The sequence below is a fragment of the Bos taurus genome, chromosome 15 (assembly GCF_002263795.3).
Source record: "Bos taurus isolate L1 Dominette 01449 registration number 42190680 breed Hereford chromosome 15, ARS-UCD2.0, whole genome shotgun sequence".
Taxonomy (NCBI): domain Eukaryota; kingdom Metazoa; phylum Chordata; class Mammalia; order Artiodactyla; family Bovidae; genus Bos; species Bos taurus.
The window spans coordinates 21,318,721-21,344,549 of NC_037342.1; the positions used below are offsets into that span (position 1 = coordinate 21,318,721).

The 25,829-nt window shown below is 40.6% G+C and overlaps 1 long non-coding RNA gene across 1 annotated transcript; it reads right to left on the reverse strand.

The window, feature by feature from the left end:
- Positions 1-9,702: 9,702 nt before the first annotated feature.
- Positions 9,703-15,444, reverse strand: LOC132342309 (uncharacterized). Its single transcript, XR_009490630.1, has 3 exons — positions 10,985-15,444; positions 10,769-10,884; positions 9,703-9,994 (listed from the first exon to the last, which is right to left on the reverse strand). It is a non-coding gene; the product is annotated as an uncharacterized lncRNA (long non-coding RNA).
- Between the last annotated feature and the right edge of the window lie 10,385 nt (positions 15,445-25,829).

Sequence of the window (25,829 nt, forward strand, 5' to 3'; positions counted from 1 at the left end):
TGTGAGATGAGTGCAATTGTGTGGCAGTTTGAGCATTCTTTGGCATAGCCTTTCTTTGGGATTGGAATGAACACTGACCTTTTCCAGTCCTGTGGCCACTGCTGAGTTTTCCAAATTTGCTGGCATATTGAGTGCAGCACTTTCACAGCATCATCTTTCAGGATTTGGAATAGCTCAACTGGAATTCCATCACCTCCACTAGCTTTGTTCATGGTGATGCTTGCTAAGGCCCACTTGACTTCACATTCCAGGATGTCTGGCTCTAGGTCAGTGATCACACCATCGTGATTATCTGGGTCGTGAAGATCTTTTTTGGACAGTTCTTCTGTGTATTCTTGCCATCTCTTCTTAATATCTTCTGCTTCTGTTAGGTCCATACCATTTCTGTCCTTTATCGAGCCCATCTTTGCACGAAATGTTCTTTTTGTGTCTCTGATTTTCTTGAAGAGATCTCTAGTCTTTCCCATTCTGTTGTTTTCCTCTATTTCTTTGCATTGATCACTGAGGAAGGCTTTCTTATCTCTTCTTGCTATTCTTTGGAACTCTGCATTCAGATGTTTATATCTTTCCTTTTCTCCTTTGCTTTTCACTTCTCTTCTTTTCACAGCTATTTGTAAGGCCTCCCCAGACAGCCATTTTGCTTTTTTGCATTTCTTTTCCATGGGAATGGTCTTGATCCCTGTCTCCTGTACAATGTCACGAACCTCATTCCATAGCTCCTCAGGCACTCTATCTATCAGATCTAGGCCCTTAAATCTATTTCTCACTTCCACTGTATAATCATAAGGGATTTGATTTAGGTCATACCTGAATGGTCTAGTGGTTTTCCCTACTTTCTTCAATTTAAGTCTGAATTTGGCAATAAGGAGTTCATGATCTGAGCCACAGTCAGCTCCTGGTCTTGTTTTTGCTGACTGTATAGAGCTTCTCCATCTTTGGCTGCAAAGAATATAATCAATCTGATTTTGGTGTTGACCATCTGGTGATGTCCATGTATAGAGTCTTCTCTTGTGTTGTTGGTAGAGGGTGTTTGCTATGACCAGTGCATTTTCTTGGCAAAACTCTATTAGTCTTTGCCCTGCTTCATTCCGTATTCCAAGTCCAAATCTGCCTGTTAGTCCAGGTGTTTCTTGACTTCCTACTTTTGCATTCCAGGCCCACTGGAGAAGGGAATGGAAAAAATGCTTCAGTATTCTTGCCTTGAGAACCCCATGAAGTTATTAAATGAGAGATATACAGAGTGAACCTGGATTTCATTTATTTAGTCATGCCTCTCTAGATGGTTTAGGTAAGATGACAAGAAAACAGATTGTATTATAGATTTGCAGCTATTTGAAATTAGGGTCTAAATAGTGGTCTGTGCTCCTAGGAAGGTTTATCAGAAGTTCTTAATCCATCTTATTTAAATGTTATTTTCTCAGTTATTCAAATGAAGGTGTAGGGGGGAGACATATCACACTGCAAAATGTCACAGAACTGCAAAAAAAAAAATCAAATGGGAAAAAGAAATCAACATTTTTTAAAGATCTTGATGGTTTGAAATATAGAAATCTCAACAAAGAATTTAAATCTTAGAAAAATGAGTGAGTCTTATCACATAGTATGGGAGAATGAGGCAACTGGCTTGGCAGATGTTATATCAACATCATCAACAACAAACATCCTCTAAAGGCCTTCTATATGAGACATGTGGTCAGTATAGAGTGGGCGGATGTGGTATCACAGGTTGGGTCCCAAGAAGCAGGCAGTAAAGTGGAGTTTAGGGGACAGGCTCTCTATCAGCAGCAACCTTAGCATCAACATCTGTGGAGAGCAGGACCAAGCAAAGGGAAAAGTCGAGCTGAGACAGGTCCATAACTGCCTTGACCAAACTAATGGGGGGCTTTAGAACTAGAATGGCTCTTCATCATAGTCTGGAGTTGAGCCAAGATGGCTGGCCTGGCCTTCATACGCCCACATGAATCCGTCACCGGATGTGGGCCGCCCAGGGGAAAGGCTGTGACCTTGGACGAGGCACTTCTCCACAGCTGAAGCAATCCCTGAAGGAGCTGACAGCTGAAGACTCTCTGCAGACAGCACTGCCAGCAGCTGGGTCAACAAATCCTTCAGGGAAGGGGTTTCTGGGCCACATATCACAGTATCCACCACAGTGGGAAACCCCAGTGTCTGCTCCAAGCCCATAGAAATGCTGGGGTGAACGTATTCTTTTAATGTTTTTAATACACGGTCAAGCATAAAATAGCAAGAAAGTGTGCCCAGAGTGAAGAGGGAACTGACAGGCAAAGCACAAGGACCACATATATGCCCAACGGGGATATGGTTTTAAGCACAGTGAGGAGGAAATGAAGGCTCTGGGCTCCACTCCCAGTCATCCACCAGAAACAAGAGCTAGAAACTCCTGTCTGAAGCAGGTAGCCCAATTCCCTACTATTCTCAAGAGAGAAAAAACCTAAAATGAGACATTAACATAAAAATTGATCCAAAAGTCATTTGGTGGACAGAGCCTCCACAGAGGCACACCTGAAAACACCCATTGGCATCCCCGGCTCGGAGTACCTGTCGTCAGCTGTGTCAGAGCACATGCGCAGTGTGGATGATACAGGCAAGAACTATCAAATGCCAGAATCTACAAACTTGGAGCATCCTCAAAGTGACTTATGATAAAGATGTTTAAACAGAGAAATAGTTGCTGTTGTTGTTTAGTTGCTAAGTCGTGTTTGACTCTTGCCACCCCGTGGACTGTAACACACCATGCTACTCCGTCCATGGGATTTCCCAGGCAAGAATGCTCGAGTGGGTTGCTATTTCCTCCTCTAGGGGATCTTCCCCACCCAGGGATAGAGCCTATGCATTGGCAGGTGGATTCTTTACTTCTGAGCCACCAGGGAAGCCCCCAGAGAAATAGAGGAAGGGGCAAAAATCCAAAAAGCAAACTGAGCAAAATTAATTCTAGAAATTAAAAGTGACGACATTAAAAATTTTTAAAAAACGTTCAACTGATGAGCCACTCAATGGCACAGTTAAAGAGAATAAGGACTAAATTAGAAAACTGATAGCAGAAATCACCTGAAATGCAGCTCAGAAAGATAAGAAATGGAAAATATGAAATTGTATATTAAATTCAAGGAAACTCATAAGATTCTGATAAACTTTTTTTCATTCATTAAATAATTGTTAAATACTTCCTGTGTAGCAGGTATTATGCTAGACATGGGAACACAACAGTGAATAAGAAAGAGTAACATTTACTTTTCTAATCCATAACACCTACCAATTAAGTGAATAAATTAAATGATAAAAAGTAAGAAGAGCTATATGGTTACCTAATCTTGGACATGAGGGAAAGTTTGGCCCTTTACACTTATTTCTGATTAACCATATCTGGAATAATAGAATCTTTCTGGACACCAAAATTTAAAGTTGGATGTAGACAAATTATGGAGAGTCCAGGTTCAGGAGACAGAACATGTAAAGTAGCCTAGAACATATGTCATTTAAGATATAATTGAAGCATTCTCCAGCCAGCGCAGAAGAGAATAAATAGATGCAAAACCCTCTAGTGCTTTCCAATCCTAAAGTATTATCATTCAGCTTAAGGCTTTTGCGGCAGAAATTAGCTGTTTGTCTCATTCCTCCCTCTAGTTAGACAGCTAATCTATTATTTCTCAGCTTTCCTTCTAGCTGGTTGAGGTCACATGACTAAATTCTAGCCCATAGCATGGAACACTGTATGCCATCTCTAAGCCTGGACCATAAACAACCTATGAATACATCTGCACTCTTTCACTATCGCTGGACTTGGTGCAGAATGCAGTGACCTTGCAAACTAGCGCTCATGGTAATAAAGCCACAGGATGGAGGGAGTGCTGATCCCTGAGTCACTACGTGTAAGAAAGCTTCCACCAATTAGGCATGTTTATTTTGGACTTTATATGATTAACAAATATACGTTTATCCTATGTAAACAATCATTCATTTTGCTTTTACTTTTCTGATTAATAGTTAACACTATCTTAACTAATCCAGTTTTAAAAAATAGGCCTCTCCATCCAATTTTTGCTTCTAGTTCCTACTCAATTCAACTGATTCATTCTAATGGAATTCTATATCCCACAACTTTGTCTCCTAGGGAGGGACTCTCCTAGGTAGAAAGCTTTTATCCTACCTTGAATTATTTTTGTCACTGAGGTTAGTGTATCATCTTGTTATTGGTCCAACTTCTCTCAAGAAGAGGGCAATGCTTATTTATTCTTCTACAGAAATCAATTTAGACATCGACTCCTCACTCAAACTGAGTTACTTATCTACTGAGACTCTTCCATGGTCATGTTTATATCCCCTAAAGCCTATCACAGTGCTAGGCATATAGCAGGTACTTGATGGAATTATTAAACTAACAATGTGTGTGCACTCAGTCATGTCTGACTCATGACCTCATGGACTGTAGCCTGCCAGGCTTCTCTGTCCATAGGATTTTTCAGGCAAGAATACTGGAATAGGTTGCCATTTCCTTCTCCATGGGGATCTTTCCAACCCAGGGATCAAACCTGCTTCTATTGTGTCTTCAGCATTGGCAGGTGGATTCTTTACCACTAGCACCATCTGGGACACCCCAAACTAACAATAGAGGAGAATAACAAATGTGAGGCAATGCCTCTAATCCCTGGTTCCTAATGAGAAAGCCAAAAAAAGACATGCAACAAAAAGAACACAGAGAACTATATATGCAAACTTATATAAAACCATTTCAGTGCAGGTTACACACATCTGTGCCCATGTTTATATATAGGAAAAAACAGATTGAGTTGAGATCAGTTATTTTTGTATGGAAAACCAGCAGCTTCTTTTTCTTTTTATGAGATCAAGGAAACCTGAATGTGTAGCTATTTTTAAAATACACACAGGGGTCCCCTTAGCAAATGGTCTCTGACTAAATTAGTAAATGAGTGATGGTAATGAGATGACTCTGGGAAAAGCACATGTCAACACCGTAGTGCTCTTGAGCACAAAACACATGAAAACCTGATCTTCTATTGCACAGGCACATCTGTCCAGCTCAAGGCCACATTTCTAATAGGTCCTTGAATTTTATGAGCAGAAGTAAATATTTAGGCAATGTGCAAGGGCAGTGCATTCTTTGCTTTCTCTTGCATCTGTAGTAGAATCAGAAATAAGAGAATTAGAAGATACCATATTCCTTGTTATTTTGAAAGACAAAATGTAAAAGACAGTTCTTGCTAAATTAAAAATATCCTAACTAATGTGCACCCCAGTCAGTGCTCTGACAACCTGGCCTTACTCCTCCTTGGACCCCTTCTCTTCTCCTCTTTTAAACATCACACAGCTAGTGCACTGGGATGACCCAGAGGGATGGTATGGGGAGGGAGGAGGGTTCAGGATGGGGAACACATGTATACCTGTGGCGGATTCATTTTGATGTTTGGCAAAACTAATACAATTATGTAAAGTTTAAAAATAAAATAAAATTAAAAAGAAAAAAATATATAGTTGCTAACAAACAAACAAACAAAAAATCACACAGTGTAGTGTAGGAAGGTAGGAAGCGATACCCTTCCACACCTGCCTTCTTCTTACATAAACATTGTGAGGCCAGGAATCATTGTTTACCACCTGGGACCTGGACCAATCTGAGGATTTAGTCAGTGTTTAATCAACCCTGAATATTCATTGAAAAGACTGATGCTGAAGCTGAAGCTCCAATATTTTGGCCACCTGATGAGAAGAGCCAACTCATTGGAAAAGACCCTGATGCTGGCAAAGATTGAGGGCAGGAGGAGAAGGGGGTGACAGAGGATGAGATGGTTGGATGACATCAGCGACTTAAAAGACATGAGTTTGAGCAAACTCCGTGATATGGTGAATGATGGAGAAGCCCAGCAAGCTGCAATCCATGGGGTTGCAGAGCTGGACATGACTGAGTGACTGAACAACAACAACAAATTAAATGTTTGTCAAATAATCTTGGATTTTCCTAAAATGTATCAAAATAAGTATGATGAAGTCTCTCTTGGTTGTGAGTATACTTGGAAGAACAGAACATAAATGTAATTGATAGCCACACATCCTCTTTTCTAACTAAAATTGTTAATTCCACAGCAACAGAACCATTGTCTTATTCATGGTAGTGTCGCCAGCATGCAGTCAATAACCATTTATTGAGTAAGTGCATGACCTCTTTCATGTAATCTTTTGAGAAAATTTTATTTAATAAAGTAACCTTATCCAACCTTATGGATCCTTGGTACATCACTTCCCCAACTTCCTTTGTTTGCTCACAGTTTGACCAGTGGCTTCTGCAATGTTTTTGCTTTTTATTGATGCTGTAACAATTACCGCAAATTTAGCAGCTTAAAAAAGCACCCACATATTATCTTACAGCTCCATTGGTCAGAAGTCCAGGTAAGCTCAGAGCCTCTGCTGTATGTCTCAGGCTGGGCTCTTGTCTGATGCTCTGGGGAAGTATCCACATCCAGGCTCTTCAGGAGGTTGGCAGAATTTAGTGCCATGTGGTGGTAAGACTAGGTTGTCTTTTCCTTGTTGGCTATTGACCAAGGGTCACCCTCAGCTTCAAAAGCCCACATTCCCTGGCTCGTGACCCCCTTCATCTAGAAGGGGGTCTAGATGGGGACCTGAGTCCTGTTCATATTTTTAGTATCTTTGATCTCCCCTTCTGCCACACATCTGCTTCTTTTTTCTCATATCTGCCTTCCACTTCTGTTTTCAAGGGTTCATATGGCTTATTTAGATGACCCAGAATAATTTCCCTGTCTAAGTCTGTTTGGCCTGCTATAACAGAACCCCCATAGGCCGGGCTGCTTGAATGACAAACATGTACTTCTCACATTTCTGGAGGCTAGGAAGTTCTAGATCAAGACACTGAGAGATTCTGTATCTGGGGAGGACCTGCTTCCTTGTTCATAGACAGCAGTCTTCTCACTGGGTCTTCTCACAGCACAAAGGATGAGAAAGCTCTCTAGGGACCCTTTCCTTATAATACTAATCCTATTCATGAGGGTTTCATGCTTATGACCTAATTACTTCCCAAAGGCCTACCTTGTAATATAATCACATTGGGCATTAGGATTTCAACATATAAATTTTGGGGAACACACATACTCAGTTCATAGTATACTTCCTATTTTAAGATCAACTGATTAGGAATCTTAATTCCATCTGCAGAATCTCTTCACAGAATCTCTTCACAGCAGTACTGAGATTTCTATTTGATTGATTAGGGAATGAGAATTTGGGGGAATTTAGACCTCTACCACCGGAGAAAGCAATGGGACCCCACTCCAGTACTCTTGCCTGGAAAACCCCATGGATGGAGAAGCCTAGTACGCTGAAGTCCATGGGGTCACTAAGAGTCAGACATGACTGAGTGACTTCACTTTCACTTTTCACTTTCATGCATTGGAGAAGGAAATGGCAACCCACTCCAGTGTTCTTGCCTGGAGAATCCCAGGGACGGGGGAGCCTGGTGGGCTGCCGTCTATGGGGTCGCACAGAGTCGGACATGACTGAAGCAACTTAGCAGCAGCAGCAGCAGACCTCTACCACATTCAGAGTGTGTGAACAAAAGAGTATGCCCCAAATGTAAGTTGTCTTTATGTCACCACATCTCATTTCATAAATGACACCTCATTGATTCTGCCATATTCTGTTTTTTAGAAGTAAGTCAGTAAGCCCATCTTACTCAGGGAAGGGGAATATGCAGTCTTAAATACTAGTCAGCAAGAATCATTGGGGACCATATCAGAGGTTGCCTAACACAGAAAGTAATTACATTGTATTGTATGACTCAGCTTTCAAAAGCATTTCTATAAACAGACAATGAGGTAAGTAAAATTTTCTTAACCTTATATTGAGAGGAAAAGGTGATAGAATAGACATATGTATTTGATGGGAGAAGAGGAAAGAAAGAAAACTAAATTCTCATAGTCAAGTGTGAAGAATCAACATGAAATATTCAAAAATTGGAAATCAACAAGTAGAAATGTACCTGTTATTTAGAGACACGAAAGTGAAAGGATAATAACCAGGTAGATGAGGTTAAGTGCTTTGGGAAGGGTGGATGTGAGTGTGCAGGGGCTGCTCATGGATGATGGCTGTTTCTTATAAGAAACCTTATATTATACATGTTTCAATGTCATTCTCCCAAATCATCCCCCGACCCGTCCCTCTCCCACAGAGTCCAAAAGACTGTTCTATACATCTGTGTCTCTTTTGCTGTCTCATATACAGGGTTATCATTACCATCTTTCTAAATTTCATATATATGCATTCGTATACTGTATTGGTGTTTTTCTTTCTGGCTTACTTCACTCTGTATAATAGGCTCCAGTTTCATCCACCTCATTAGAACTGATTCAAATGTATTCTTTTTACTGACTGAGTAATACTCCATTGTGTATATGTACCACAGCTTTCTTATCCATTCATCTGCTGATAGACATCTAGGTTGCTTCTATGTCCTGGCTATTATAATCAGTGCTGCAATGAACATTGGGGTACACGTGTCTCTTTCAATTCTGGTTTCCTCAGTGTGTATGCCCAGCAGTGGGAGTGCTGGGTCATATGGCAGTTCTATTTCCAGTTTTTTAAGGAATCTCCACACTGTTCTCCATAGTGGCTGTACTAGTTTGCATTTCCACCAACAGTGTAAGAGGGTTCCCTTTTCTCCACATCCTCTCCAGCATTTATTGCTTGTAGACTTTTGGATGGCAGCCATGCTTGGAGCTGGTGCACTGGGATGACCCAGAGAGATGGTATGGGGAGGGAGGTGGGAGGGGGGATCAGGATTGGGAACATGTGTACACCCGTGGTGGATTCATGTTGATGTATGGCAAAACCAATACAATATTGTAAAGTAATGAGCCTCTAATTAAAATAAATAAATTTAAATGAAAAAAAGAAACCTTCTAGACTTCTTTGACTCTTCAAACCAGGTGTGTGTATAACTTTGATTAAAAGAATGGGGGTGGAGGGACAACAGAAGAGGAACAAACAGAGTTCTCCCATAGAAAATTGAGTATTTGCATCTGGTGAAAACTTTGTAATGTGTCTCTAGCTGAGATGAAAAAATTTTGGCCCAAGAAATACTAAACAGGATGCAGACAATGAAAGAAACTGTCCAATTCAGTGGAACGACAGTTGTCTGTCAGCTGCATGTAAGCCAGCCTGACTCACCCTAGAGTTGGATGACAGTGGCCAAAATTTCAAGCCCAGAATCTGCCCCTCTTTATAGCCACCCTGATTTTCTAGTCTGGCTCAGCTGTTACCTGCAGCTTGGTTTTATTTCTAGATATCAGCCCAGCTTCTAGTATCTGGAATTATGTTTCATGTTAATTTTACAGCTTTTGCTTATTTGAGAGACCCAAGTCTGTTTCAAAGCCAAGGATTTTCCATGGCTGTTCTTTTGCAGGACTGTGCTATGGCTGGGTCATTCTCTGGCTGCCCCCTTCTTGTTATCTATGTCTTCTTCAAATGGGTATCCTCAGAGGCCTTTCCCTGACCACTCAAACCAAAGGCACACTCTTCCACGGCCCCCATCACTGTTTTTTCACCTCAGTTTGTTTTATTCATAGTATTTGTCAGGATGTGAAATCATTCTGCTCATTTATTTTGTCTTCTTTGTTTTATTCACCATAGTAACTCTGAAGCCTACAAGTATCTGGCATTTATTAGCTACCCAATAAATAATTGTTGAGTGGAAAAATGGATTGGGTAGTGTATGAGTTAGTTTTTACTGCAATAATGCTAAATAACAAATCTTCCTTAAAACTCGATGTCTGAAAAATCACAAGCATTCCTTTCTTGACCATGAATCTATGGGTCAGCTTGACTTCAGCTGATCTCAGGGAGCTTGGCTGGGCTTGGCTCCAGGCTGTGGGTTGTGTTCAGTTCTGCACCGTGTGTTTCTTCATTCTCTTTGGGCTAGAGACTGCCTGGGGCACGTTCTTTCAGTAGATCACTGGAAAATAAGAAGGCAGGCAAAATCATGTCATGCTTCCTGAAGCCTTGGCTGTGATTGGCACACCGTTCCTTCTGTGCACTTTCCACAGGTCATAGAAAGTCACAAGACCAAGACCAACATCAAAGAGGTGGGAAAGTATTAATGTATTCTGCCCACTATTATTCAGGATTATGATGCATAACTCAAAACATATACCCAGAGAGAAATATCCATATCATTGCTGCTAATTAAATATTGAGTGTGCCATAAGATATTAAACTATATAAAGAATTTTATCTTATCCAACCAGTTCCTTTTGCACTTGAGGAAACAGATCCAAAGAAATGAGAGTGAAAGAACACTGCCAAGTTACATGGTAAAAAGGATGGATGTATAATCCTATTAAAGGGGACAGAAGAATTAGGATCAATAATTCAATCTGAAATGAATGAATGAATGCAAGAATGAATGGGACTGACAGAAAAAAGGCAGCAGAGAGAGAAACTGAAGACATAAGAGAAAAAGCAAGGTCTTGGAGAAGGCAGGGAATGGAGGCATTTGTGGAAGGTGGGCCTTGGAAAGGAAGGGTTCTGATGGAAGGGAGCATAGAATGGTAGGTGTGTGGACATATTTCTGGTTTGTAATGAAGGAATCGTAAGAGCTGGAAGAGTTCAGGTCTGTGAGAAAGAGTGCAGCACCTGACTGGTGTACTCTATCTACCATGATGTGCCTGGCAGTAACACATTCAGATACAATGCGACCTCAGAGTTCCCAATCAGCTAGCTGCCTCACTTAATAGCGCTGCACAAGGAGTGGCTTCTGTTGAGCACCAAAAGTCAGTGAGTAACAGCATCATTGCACTGGATGACCACCTGTCTTCTCCAGGAAACAAGTGTGAGAGTCATTTGCTGAAAGCAAAAGAAGCAAGAGTGGTATAGGTAGCTTGTAGTAAATGATAAGGATTTGGAATAATATCTAAGGGAAATGGGGGAAAGTAGCCAAAAATACCTTAAGAGCTGACCACCAACAGAGGGCTGGCTTCCCTCAGATTAGACCATGGATGGCAGCAGCATCCATCTACATGGCTGTATGATTGCCTCTGGCACTCCTTCCTTCAGCCATTTATGGAATGCTTCCTGAAGGCCATAAAAAAAGTTCCTAGTTCCAAGCAGATGATGGTTTAATCAATACATTGCAAAACGTTTTAATAACGAGAGAAAGGACTCTGTTATAATTCAGAACTTAAAGCAAAAAACTGAAGCATGGATTCATGCAAATGCAACCTTTCCATCTCATCTGCCTGTATCAAATATCACTGCCATTTAATTTTCTAATAAATTACACACATTGACAGTGTTTAAATGCAAAGTTTAATGAAGTCAATAAAATATGGGCATAAATCAGTAGAATGTAAATTCCATTCCTGTCCTTTACTACCTAATTGAGAGATAAATGTCATTTACCTTGAGATAATATTTTCACAAAAGCACTTAGAGGAGCTTCAGCTCTGATATTTCACAAGGATCACTACTGACCACTATTATTTATGATGACACTAAATTAAAAACACATATGTGGATAGAAACATCCCTATCATTGGTGCTGATTAAATATTAAGTGTGACTGTGACAGAATGATAAAACTGTAAAGAACTTTGCTTCAGCCCAACTGTGTCATATATAGATGATTTTTTAAAAGGCATGAGGAAATGAAATAAATTATTTTTTCAGGAGGCACATAGCAAATTAATTGCAAAATAGAAATAAGTCCCAAATCTCGTGATTCCCACTCTAGGGTCATTCCACTGTAGCAGCAGACTGCTTCCCATCCTCAGCAGTCTCATCATGCAGGGGCCTCAGTTGCCAGGACAAAGAAAGAAAAGAAAAGTATCAAAGGGCTAGGTGTACACACCATCATCACTCTCTGTCCTTTAGGTGCTCAGAGGAGCAGCCCCCATCACCCACAAATTGACAGGCACACAACCTATCGGGAAAAGTGCACCATCAATGCCAAACACACCTGGGGGCCCACGGAAGCAGAGTATCAGCCACTCAAAGATGCTTTCTGCAAGCAGAATGCATACCAGCTAAAAACTTGAATGAGCATGGTCATTGTGAGGGAGCACAGAGCACAAAGTGTCATTTGCTTTATTTTGGAAACTTCATGAAGTCACTATGCTTACTCAGCCGCAGGACAGCCAGCGTGTCTACTGTTCACCCTCATTTTCACTAACCTACCCTGGATGCAAACTAATTAAGGGAGATAATGGGCTCTTTAACTATGTGATTTCCACCCTCTGTAAATCTCCTTTCTTAGTCAGCTCCTGCAGCTAGACTAAAATATCACAGATTGAGTTGCTTGGAGACAACATAAATTTATTTCTCCCAGTTCTGGAGACCAGGAAGGCCAGGATCACAGTGCGAGCTGACTTGTTCTTTGGTTCACTTTCTGCTGCATAGCTAGCACCCTCTGGCTGTGTCTTCACAGAATAAAAGGGAAGTAAGCAAGGTCTCTGAGGGCTCTTTTCAGTTCAGTTCAGTTAAGTTCAGTTACTCAGTCGTGTCCGACTCTCTGCGACCCCATGAATCGCAGCACGCCAGGCCTCCCTGTCCATCACCAACTCCCAGAGTTCACCCAGACTCATGTCCATTGAGTCAGTGATGCCATCCAGCCATCTCATCCTCTGTCTTCCCCTTCTCCTCCTGCCCCCAAATCCCTCCCACCATCGGAGTCTTTTCCAATGAGTCAACTCTTCGCATGAGGTGGCCAAAGTACTGGAGTTTCAGCTTTAGCATCAGTCCTTCCAAAGAAATCCCAGGGCTGATCTCCTTCAGAATGGACTGGTTGGATCTCCTTGCAGTCCAAGGGACTCTCAAGAGTCTTCTCCAACACCACAGCTCAAAAGCATCAATTCTTTGGCGCTCAGCTTTCTTCACAGTCCAACTCTCACATCCATACATGACCACTGGAAAAACCATAGCCTTGACTAGACGGACCTTTGTTGGCAAAGTAATGTCTCTGCTTTTGAATATGCTATCTAGGATGGTCATAACTTTCCTTCCAAAGAGTAAGCATCTTTTAGTTTCATGGCTGCAGTCACCATTTGCAGTGATTTTGGAGCCCCAAAAAATAAAGTCTGACACTGTTTCCACTGTTTCCCCATCTATTTGCCATGAAGTGATGGGACCAGATGCCATGAAGTGATGGGACCAGATGCCATGAAGTATGGGACCAGATGCCATGATCTTCGTTTTCTGAATGTTGAGCTTTAAGCCAATTTTTTCACTCTCCTCTTTCACTTTCATCAAGAGGCTTTTTAGTTCCTCTTCACTTTCTGCCTTAAGGGTGGTGTCATCTGCATATCTGAGGTTATTGATATTTCTCCCAGCAATCTTGATTCCAGCTTGTGCTTCTTCCAGCCCAGCATTTCTCATGATGTACTCTGCATAGAAGTTAAATAAGCAGGGTGACAATATATAGCCCTAACGTACTCTTTTTCCTATTTGGAACTAGTCTGTTGTTCCATGTCCAGTTCTAACTGTTCCTTCGTGACCTGCATACAAATTTCTCAAGAGGCAGGTCAGGTGATCTGGTATTCCTATCTCTTTCAGATTTTCCTTAGTTTATTGTGATCCACACAGTCAAAGGCTTTGGCATAGTCAATAAAGCAGAAATAGATGTTTTTCTGGAACTCTCTTGCTTTTTCCATGATCCAGCAGATGTTGGCAATTTGATCTCTGGTTCCTCTGCCTTTTCTAAAACCAGCTTGAACATCAGGAAGTTCACGGTTCACATATTGCTGAAGCCTGGCTTGGAGAATTTTGAGCATTACTTTACTAGCATGTGAGACGAGTGCAATTGTGTGGCAGTTTAAGCATTCTTTGGCATTGCCTATCTTTGGGGTTGGAATGAAAACTGATCTTTTCCAGTGCTGTGGCCACTGCTGAGTTTTCCAAATTTGCTGGCATATTGAGTGCAGAACTTTCACAGCATCATCTTTCAGGATTTGAAATAACTCAACTGGAATTCCATCACCTCCACTAGCTTTGTTCGTAATGATGCTTTCTAAGGCCCACTTGACTTCACATTCCAGAATGTCTGGCTCTAGGTCAGTGATCACACCATGAGATTATCTGGGTCATGAAGATCTTTTTGGTACAGTTCTTCTGTGTATTCTTGCCACCTCTTCTTAATATCTTCTGCTTCTGTTAGGTCCATACCATTTCTGTCCTTTATCGAGCCCATCTTTGCATGAAATCTTCCCTTGGTATCTCTAATTTTCTTGAAGAGATCTCTAGTATTTCCCATTTTGTTGTTTTCCTCTATTTCTTTGCATTGATCGCTGAAGAAGGCTTTCTTATCTCTTCTTGCTATTCTTTGGAACTCTGCATTCAAATGTTTATATTGTTCCTTTTCTCCTTTGCTTTTTGCTTCTCTTCTTTTCACAGCTATTTGTAAGGCCTCCCCAGACAGCCATTTTGCTTTTTTGCATTTCTTTTCCATGGGGATCGTCTTGATCCCTGTCTCCTACACAATGTCACGAACCTCCATCCATAGTTCATCAGGCAATCTTTCTATCAGATCTAGGCCCTTAAATCTATTTATCACTTCCACTGTATAATCATAAGGGATTTGATTTAGGTCATACCTGAATGGTCTAGTGGTTTTCCCTATTTTCTTCAATTTCAGTATGAATTTGGCAATAAGGAGCTCATGATCTGAGCTACAGTCAGCTCCTGGTTTTGTTTTTGTTGACTGTATAGAGCTTCTCCAGCTTTGGCTGCAAAGAATATAATCAATCTGATTTTGGTGTTGACCATCTGGTGATGTCCATGTGTAGAGTCTTCTCTTGTGTTGTTGGAAGAGGGTGTTTGTTATGACCAGTGCATTTTCTTGGCAAAACTCTATTAGTCTTTGCCCTGCTTCATTCCATATTCCAAGGCCAAATTTGCCTGTTACTCCAGGTGTTTCTTGACTTCCTACTTGTGCATTCCAGATCCCTATAATGAAAAGGACATCTTTTTTGGGTGTTAGTTCTAAAAGGTCTTGTAGGTCTTCATAGAACCATTCAACTTCAGCTTCTTCAGCATTACTGGTTGCAGCATAGACTTGGATTACTGTGATACTGAATGGTTTGCCTTGGAAATGAACAGAGATCATTCTGTCGTTTCTGAGATTGCATCCAAGTACTGCATTTTGAACTCTTCTGTTGACCATGATGGCTACTCCATTTCTTCTGAGGGATTCCTGCCTGCAGTAGTAGATATAATGGTCATCTGAGTTAAATTCACCATTCCAGTTCATTTTAGTTCTCTGATTCCTAGAATCTTGACATTCACTCTTGCCATCTCTTGTTTGACCACTTCCACTTTGCCTTGATTCATGGACCTGACATTCCAGGTTCCTATGCAATATTGCTCTTTACAGCATCAGACCTTGCTTCTATCACCAGTCACATCCACAACTGGGTATTGCTTTTGCTTTTGCTCCATCCCTTCATTCTTTCTGGAGTTATTTCTCCACTGATCTCCAGTAGCATATTGGGCACCTACCGACCTGGGGAGTTCCTCTTTCAGTATCCTATCATTTTGCCTTTTCATACTGTTCATGGGGTTCTCAAGGCAATAATACTGAAGTGGTTTGCCATTTCCTTCTCCAATGGACCACATTCTGTCAGACCTCTCCACCAAGACCCGCCTGTCTTGGGTGGCCCCATGGGCACGGCTTAGTTTCATTTAGTTAGACAAGGCTGTGGTCCTAGTGTGATTAGATTGACTAGTTTTCTGTGAGTATGGTTTCAGTGTGTCTGCCCTCTGATGCCCTCTTGCAACACCTACCGTCTTACTTGGGTTTCTCTTACCTTGGACGTGGGGTATCTCTTCATGGCTGCTCCAGCAAAGCACAGCCATTGCTCCTTACCTTGGACGAGGGGTATCTCCTCACCGCTGCCCCTTCTGACCTTGAATGTGGAATAGTTCCTCTAGGCCCTCCTGCGCCCACGCAGCCACCGCTCCTTGGAGGTGGGGTTGCTCCTCCCAGCCAGGGGCCCTGGCCTCAGGCATGGGGTAGGTCCTCCAGGCCGCTGACCCTGGCCTCGGGCATAGGGTAGGTCCTCCTGGCTGCCGCCTCTGGCCTTGGACGCCGGGTAGCTCCTCTTGGCCACCGCCCCAACCTCGGACGCAGGGTAGCTCCTCTTGGCTGCTGCCCCTGATCTCGGACGTGGGGTAGCTCCTCCCAGCCACAGCCCCTGACCTCGGACGTGGGTAGCTCCTCTTGGCTGTTCCTGCGCTGTCGCAGCCTGGCATTCTCGGCCGCTGCCCCTGACCTCAGACGGGGGTAAGTCCTCTTGGCTGCCTCCCCTCAGGCGTGGGGTTCTCCCGGCTTCTGCCCCTGACCTCAGACATGGGGTAGCTCCTCTCGGCCACGCTAAATGCACTGGTCTCTTCTACAAAAGCACTAATTGCATTCATGAGGATCCCAGCCTCATGACCCAGCTGCTTCCCAAAGACACATTGGGCATTATGACTTCAACATAGGCTTTTTGAAAGGACACACATTCAAACCATCACATCTCCCCAGAGACACAGTTCATAGTATTAAAATATCTTTTGACATTTCATTCTGCCTTATCCCCTGATTTCTTCTCCACATAGCTAGTATTTCCTGTCACAGTTTTTAGGGTGTTACAGGGAGCAGTATCTCCAGCATTTCAGACTAGTATGTAGAAAAGTCTTACTGATTTTGAATAGGGTCAAGCCATCCAGAGGGTATTGTTTTGTATTCATTTCATTCTAATAAGGGCATAGAAAACCCAGCATGTGAATTAAGAGGTCTGAAAAGTAGGTTATAAAAGAAGTGACAGAAAATTCTAAATGCTTGGTTTGCGAAGAACACACAAAAAGACTTTATAGATTTCTTTTTAATTATAAAAGAATAGTCTTTTGTTTTGTTACTAAAATTGTTAATTACAAAACAGAAGTAGAGTCACAGATCCAGAAGATAAGTTTAAGGTTTCCAGGGGATAAGCGGGGGTAGGATAAAATGGGAAATCAAGACTGACATACACAGACTACCATATATAAAATGAGTCCCTTGGACTGCAAGGAGATCCAACCAGTCCATCCTAAAGGAGATCAGTCCTGGATGTTTATTGGAAAGACTGATGCTGAAGCTGAAACTCCAGTACTTTGGCCACCTCGTGCGAAGAGTTGACTCATTGGAAAAGACCCTGATGTTGGGAGGGATTGGGGGCAGGAGGAAAAGGGGATGACAGAGGATGAGATGGCTGGATGGCATCACCGACTCAATGGACATGAGTCTGAGTGAACTCTGGGAGTTTGTGATGGACAGGGAGGCCTGGCGTGCTGCGATTCATGGGGTCACAAAGAGTCGGACACGACTGAGAAACTGAACTGACTGAACCTTTACTTATAGTGCAGGCAGCTCAATACTCTGTAATGGCATGTATGGGGAGAGAATGTAAAAAAGATAGATATATGTGTAAGTTTGACTGATTTTGTACACCTAAGACTAACACAATATGTAAATCAGCTACACTGAAATAATTTTTTAAGTGAATAAATAAGTAAACATTATTTTCATTTCAGTTCAGTTGCTCAGTCATGTCCAACTCTTTTTGACCCCATGGACTGCAGCACACCAGGCTTCCCTGTCCATCAGCAACTCCCGGAGTTTACTCAACCTCATGTCCATTGACTCAACGAAGCCATCCAACCATCTCATCCTCTGTCGTCCCCTCCTCCTGCCTTCAATCTTTCCCAGCATCAGGGTCTTTTCAAATGAGTCAGCTCTTCGCGTCAGGTGGCCAAAGTACAGGAGCTTCAGCTTCAGCATCAGTCCTTCCAATGAATATTCAGGACTGATTTTCTTTAGGATGGACTGTTTGGATCTCCTTGCAGTCCAAGGTACTCTCAAGAGTCTTCTCCAACACCACAGTTCAACAGCATCAATTCTTCGGTGCTCAGCTTTCTTTATAGTCCAACTCTGACATCCATACATGACTACTCAAAAAACCATAGCCTTGACTAGACAGACCTTTGTTAGCAAAGTAATGTCTCTGCTTTTTAATATGCTGTCTAGGTTGGTCATAGCTTTTCTTCCAAGTAGCAAGCATCTTTTAACTTCATGGCTGCAGTCACCATCTGCAGTGATTTGGGGGCCCCAAAAAGTAAAGTCTGACACTGTTTCCCCATCTATTTGCCATGAACTGATGGAACTAGATGCCATGATCTTAGTTTGCTGAATGTTGAGCTTTAAGCCAACTTTTTCACTCTTCTTTTTCACTTTCATCAAGAGGCTCTTTAGTTCTTCTTCACTTTCTGCCATAAGAGTGGTGTCATCTGCATATCTGAGGTTATTGATATTTCTCCCAGCAATCTTGATTCCAGCTTGTGCTTCATCCAGCCCAGCCATACCCCCCAAAAGAATAGTGATTCTGTATTTGCAAAAATTTTAGATAGATATAGATAAATAGATACATGCTTGTCTTTTGCTTAAGTCAACTAATACAGAAAAATACAAACAAAAATGTTGAAAATTCATCCAAAATTTTATTACCTAAAGCAAACATCACTAATATTTAATGACATCATTCTACATATTTTTCTATGTGGCACAGAAAGGGAAAAACAAGTATAGAGCAATATAGATAAACATATTTGCAAGAAAGGATCATACTATGTATATAGTCTTAAAAGATAGATACAATAATTTTCCACTTGATTGTAACAGGAATAAAAAGAAACAAGTAAATCTGAATAAATGTCAGAGATAATACCCCCCCCCAAAAAAATCTTTAAGAATATGAAAATCTTAAAAATAAATTACAACATTCAGGTCTTTTTAAACTTTAGGCCAAATATTTATTAACTCTGTGATAGAGATGAGGAAATTACTATATTTTTGCTTCCTTTCCTTATTACCCCTCTCCCCACCTCAAATTTTCTTTGGTTATAATATCATTTTTCTGTGATGCTCTAACACGTTACCACAAACTTAATGCCTTAAATAGCAGAAATTTATATTCTTACTACTCCAGCGGCCAAAGGGAAAAATCAGTTTCCCTGAGCTAAAATCAAGTTGTCAGCAGGACCACGCTCTTTCTGAAGGCTCTAGGAGAGAATCCTACACCTGTTTCTTCATGCTGATGGTGGCTTCCAGCATTCCTTGGCTTGTGGCTCGGTCTAATCGCTGCCTCTGGGGTCACATGGTCTTCTCCTCTTCTGTCGTCTCTCCCTCTATCTCTGTCTTATATAAGAATGTGACTGCATTCAAGGCCAACCTAGATAACACACAATGACCTCCCCATCCAACTTAGTCATGTCTAAGAATGTCTATTTTCCATTGAAGTTAACATTCACAGGTTCTGGGGGTCAGAACACGGCTAACTTTTAGGAGGCGTCATTCAGCCTCACATAAGTCTTTTATTATCACTCCAAGTGAAGGCTTACAGTATTTGCATTCTCTCTGTACTTGTGGTTCTCACAATTACTTAGTCTCAGTTCCATGTTTAGATAGATTTGATATCTGCTACCAGTCCTTTTATCTTAGTTTCTCCTTTTCTGGTTTTTAAATTGTGTTTTCCTTTTTAGTTGGCAGTCATTAGTTATTTAGCTCATATCTTCTCTTTGATTGCTTCAATTTGCTCTGTTACTTGTTTTCCAGTTTCTACAACTGTGGATCTTCAGCTCATGTGTTTTCATCTGTGTGGTTTTGTGAAAAACATTTTTAGAGCTATAAATTTTACCCTCCATACTACTGTAGCTGAGTCCACAATTTTAACATGTACTGTTTTCGTTTAAGTATTTTTCAATTTTTCTTATAATTTCTCTCTTTCACCAAAGTGATTTAGTAATACATTTACATTTTGCTTGATCTAGCAGTTTCTGAAAGGAGTATGTTTAAATGTGCTACTGTTAACTATGAAAAGGGAAAAGGGAAAGTCCCTCAGTCGTGTCCAACTCTTTGAGACCCCATGGATTGTATAGTCTTCAGGCCAGAATACTGGAGGGTGTAGCTGTTTCCCTGTCCAGGGTGATATTCCCAACCCAGGGATTGAACTCAGGTCTCCTGCATTTCATACGGATTCTTTACCAGCTGAGCCATAAGGGAAGCCCAAGAATACTGGAGTGGGTAGCCTATCCTTTTTGCAGCGGATCTTCCTGACCCAGGATTCAAATCAGGGTCTCCTGCACTGCAAGTGGATTCTTTACCAACTGAGCTATCAGGGAAGCTGTTAAGTATAGCTTTATTCATTTTCTCCCATAATCCTGTTTGTACCTTTTATTTTAGCCTATCTTGTAAGGTACATATATGTGTCTAGTTAGTTTCTTAGTCTTTTGTTCTTTTATGCTACACTTTTACCCTTATGTTTTCACATTTTAGTATCAAAATTGCTATCACAACTTTGTCTAGATTGCATTTTGCCATACATGTAATTTCAACTTTTCTTTATCTTTCAAATATGCCTTTTATATAAGCTCTATATGTGGGACATGCTTTTAAAATACATCTCTGAAACTGTCTTTTGCACAATAAGCTAAATCCATTTGTATTTATTCTTATTTTATTTTAGAATGTGCTTCCATTACCCTTTTCATCTTTTCAATTTACCACACTTTTATTCTGCTTTCTTTTCTTTTTCTGCCCTTCAAAAAATAGATTAGGTTCTCTTCTTCTCACTTGAAGATTTACATATTCTATCTTTATCATTTGATGGTTATGCCAAACTTATTAAAACCAATTGTTGTGTTTATTATTTAATTTCTTAAGTGTCAATATCCACTTCATAAATAAAAAATATTTTGCCTCCCTCTGGCCTCAACCATAAATTTGTTCTATATCACTAAGAATATGCTTTTTTAGGTTTTTTCTTTTGAAACAACATTGAAATTTACTAAGTTACTAATTGCCCTAGGCAGTTCAGGCTGCAATAGCAAATTACCAAATGTGAGTGATTTAAACAAGAAACATGCATATCTCACAATCCCAGAGGCTAGAATTCTGAGATCACATTGCCAGCACAAATGAGTTCTGTTGAGAAGCCTCTTTGGGGATGTGAACGACTTCCTTCTCCTTGTACCCTCACATAGAGGAACATGGCTGTTATAAGAGTACTAACTGTATTCATGAGGAAGACTTCACCCTCATAACCTTCGTGTGTGTTCAGTCACTAAATTGTGTCCCAGTCTTTGCAACCCCATGGACTGTAGCCTGCAAAAGTCCACTGTCCACGGGATTTTCCAGGCGAGAATTTTGGAATGGGTTGCCATTTTCTTCTCTAAGGAATCCTCCTGACCCAGGGATTGAACCTGCATCTTCTGCATTGGCAGGCGGGTTCTTTATTGCTGAACCACCAGGAAAGCCCATAACTTTATTTAATCCTAATTACCTCCCTCAAGCCCCACCTCCTAATACCATCACATTGGGGAGGGAGTAAGATTCGAACAGATGAATGTTGGAGCAACACATTCAATCTGTAATGCTTACTCTTATCCCACATAGCTTATCACTTTCTTCTGGATTTATGATCTTTGTTTAGTAAACCTTCTGAAGACATATATGCCTCAGGATATCTTTCTTACATTCTACTACTTAAATAATGCTTTGCCTGGATATAAAATTCACTACCTCAAATGTATAAAATTACTCCATTGTCTTGCATACACTTTGCATTCATTCACTCCTTACACAGACTATGAGCTAGTGATTATCATCACAGTCACAGCTCAGGAATCGGATGAGCAGAGGAAGAATCACTGGATTGGGTCACAGAAATGCAGAGGACCCTCACATCGGCAGACCTTCAAAGACCATTTTCTTAACCATTCAACTGCCAGGCCAACAGGTTTTTCCCCTCAGTTTAAATCACTCCAACAAAATGTGACTTAGAATAAAATTATCTGGTCACTTGGGGACACAAACCCTGAGAGTGTATTTATAATTCAGGAAGAGGAGGCGGGGGAGGCAGTCTCTGTCAACTATGGTAAGCAATCTGTTCAATCCCTAGAGGATGAAGTTTGATTTTCTTTTTATCTGGCTTTTATGTTCAAGGAATATAAATGTCAGGAATCAAGCATTCCCTCTGGATGGTAGAGTAATAAATAACTTTCCTACCATTTTGCACAGATGCTGTGACTAAATTGAGATCAGGAAAGATGCAGACAAGTATAGCAACAAACTGATGATGAATTTATTTTTAAGAGCAACTGTTAAATTAGAAAGATTTTTCAAATAAAAATAAAAAAGGAGGAGGAAGTCATTTGGGCACCAATTCTAAGAAATTCAAACGAGATTCATAGCTGGAGTAAATGAGCAATCCACTCAGCCCACAGAGAGGTGAAATCATCATTTTCCAGATTTAAACAAAATTCTGAATGTTTTGAGGCATAAAGAAGAAGTTTATACCTTGAAAGACTTAACATATTACAGGAATAGAAAATAAATATTTCTGAAATAATAAGAACTTTATATTCTAAATAAAATATAATATTAAGAATAATGTCACTCATCTGTCTATAGGAAACCTCATACTTTAAACCAAGATATGAGTATTTACCTAAATTGACTCAGTTTTATTAATTTAGCAAATATTTTGAACCACACCAACATAATAATACCACTCCTTGTTATCTATTCTAAGTAAAGAATACAAAATTTTCAACAGCAAAAAATGTTCAATATAACATTATTTTGTAATAGGAATATATTAGAAATGAAACCTAAATAAAGGAAACGAATAATTTTTTGAGTAACAATTATTTGTTAGTCATTATCTGGGTACTTTACTTATGTTATATTTAACAGTAATAATTTAGATATTCTTTTCCTAGTGAGGAAATGAGCAAAGACATTGTTACCTGTGAAAGATTAAGCACGTGGTTAAGAAAAGAGGAAAGTTTAACCTAAGTGATAGTGAATGGAATAATGTTTTCCATATAACCATTAAGACTAGCAGGTATTAAAACCATTGAGCAAGATGGAAAATGTATAAAATATAGGTAAGTACACACACACATGTAATTGCCTCTCTGCTAAAATTATGTACATAAAAGTATATTTATGGAATGAAAAGAACATGAGGAAAGCTGATACTTGTTAAGGTACTGGCATTGGGAATGACTCTCCTTAATTTTAAAATATCCACTGCTCATTCATCCGTTGAAGACATACTTGCTGAATACCTACAATGAGAAAAATACAGCCCTTGTCCTCATGGAAATTACATTCTATAAGGGAGAAAAATAATAGATATATTGCGTAAAATCAGTTAGTGACAAATGATAGGAAGGAAATAAAGAGGAGTGTACAGACTGAGAGTGATAGCATGTCCCTTTAGAAACAGTGGCTAAAGAAGGCTTCCTTGATGAGCTGATGTTTGTACAGTGAAGGGGGAGTAAGCCACACGAAGGCATGGGTGGGCACTGCACTCAGGGGAGGTAGCATGTGCAAAGGCACTGAAGCTGAAATTGGATACAATACAGACATTTTAAAGATGTGGGGGAAGTTCATGTAGTAATATTAAATAGAAACAGTATGAAGACGCCAGTCCAGTATCCCCAAGACGATACTGGATGCTTGGGGCTAGTGCACTGGGACAACCCAGAGGGATGGTATGGGGAGGGAGGAGGGAGGAGGGTTCAGGATGGGGAACACATGTATGCCTGTGGCGGATTCATTTCGATATATGGCAGAACCAATACAATATTGTAAAGTTTAAAAATAAAATTAAATTAAAAAAAAAAAAGCCTACAAAACTATGCCTATAATCTAAAAAAAAAAGAACCCAAATAAGATATTTTTAAAAAGTACAATATACCGATGACGATAAGTTACCTTGGTGTAAATGTAATCTTTAAGGGCAAGGACTCCAAACCCAAACTGCCTGGGTTCAAATATCAGTTTTGTGACCTTAGGGAATTCACACAGCTCCTCTGTGCCTTACCTGTAAAGTAGGGGTAAAAATAACAGTAGTTCCATAAGTACTACAGTGTTGTTAAGAGATACGATAGCAGAATAAACCCATAATGCCCATGTTCCAAACTCTAAAAACTGTATGTTACCTTACATAGCAAAGAGAAAATTAAATTGCAGACGGGACCAAGGTTACTAACCATTGACCTTAAAATAGGGAGATTACGGAGAATTATCTAGTGGGCCCAAGATAATCACAAGGGTCCCTACAAGTGGAAGAAGGGAGTCAGAGAAAGAGATGTGGCAATATAAGCAGTGGCAGAAGGATGCTATGTTGCTGGCTTTGATGATGGAGGGAGGGACCATGAACCAGTCAATGCGGGAAGCTTCCAGAAGCTGGGGGGCGGAAAGGAAGCATTCTTTCCTAGAGCCTTTGTGGGGGGAATGAAGCCCTACTGATGCCTTGACTTTAGCCCAGTGGAGTTGTGTTGGAATTTTGAACACCAGAACTGTAATATAAATTTGTGTTGTTTTAATGCACCAAACTTGTGGTAATTTGTTGTAGCAATAACAGAAAACTAATACAAGACGGTGAAGTGAGCTTTTATGAGTAAAATATTCAGAACAATCCCTCTTACATGGTGAATATTGTACTGCTGCTGCTAAGTCACTTCAGTCATGTCCGACTCTTTGTGACCCCATAGACAGCAGCCCACCAGGCTCCCCCGTCCCTGGGATTCTCCAGGCAAGAACACTGGAGTGGGTTGCCATTTCCTTCTCCAATGCATTAAAGTGAAAAGTGAAAGTGAAGTCGCTCAGTCATGTCCGACTCTTCGCAACCCCATGGACTGGAGCCTACCAGGCTCCTCCATCCATGGGATTTTCCAGGCAAGAGTACTGGAGTAGGGTGCCATTGCCTTACAAATTATTATAAATATTTGCCTGGTGTGTTCTATCACACTTTCCATAAGCAATATGTATGTATTGATTAAACATTTACCTTAAAATAACTGGGAAAGACTACTTAAAGGAGAAAGTGTTATCATGCTGCTGCTGCTGCTGCTAAGTCGCTTCAGTCGTGTCCAACTCTGTGCGACCCCATAGACGGCAGCCCACCAGGCTCCCCCATTCCCTGGGATTCTCCAGGCAAGAACACTGGAGTGGGTTGCCATTTCCTTCTCCAATGCATGAAAGTGAAAAGCGAAAGTGAAGTCCCTCAGTCGTGTCCAACTCTTAGCGACCCCATGGACTGCAGCCTACCAGGTTCCTCCATCCATGGGATTTTCCAGGCAAGAGCACTGGAGTGGGGTGCCATTGCCTTCTCCCAGTGTTATCATAATAATTACCAATTAACAGACGAAAAGGAAGATTTTAACTGAAGGAGAACACAATTCAAATATAAAATAAGGAAACAGAAAAAAATGTTCCCTAAATTAAAATAACTTTTATTTGACCCATTCTTCACTTGCTAACAAAATACTGACAAGCTGCTATGGCTGGAATAGATTAAAAGAAGTTTCATTTTGGATGTGTGATTTATAGACTATGAGGAAAACAGTGAATCCATCTAGAATCCAGATGTAGGTCAGTAATCTAAGGCATGGAGTCCAGTAAGTTCATTTACAGACAAGGATCATAAAAGCTTGGAATTTCACTCCTAGTAAAAGCCTCTAGGAATTTGTGAATTTCATTTTCTTTCCAAAAGAAAAGTGAAAAATCAAATTGTATCAAGTCAACTAAGAACACCTCCTCCCTTAATTCTTGGCTTGATCAGATCTCCAAGGGACTCAAAAATTCAATTCCATCCAAACACTTAGCAAGCATCTCCCATAGTATGGTCAGACCCTGTGTTGAGTAGCATTAAACTTAAATACAGACAAAACATAATCTATAATTTTATAGTTGAAAAAACCTGACCTCA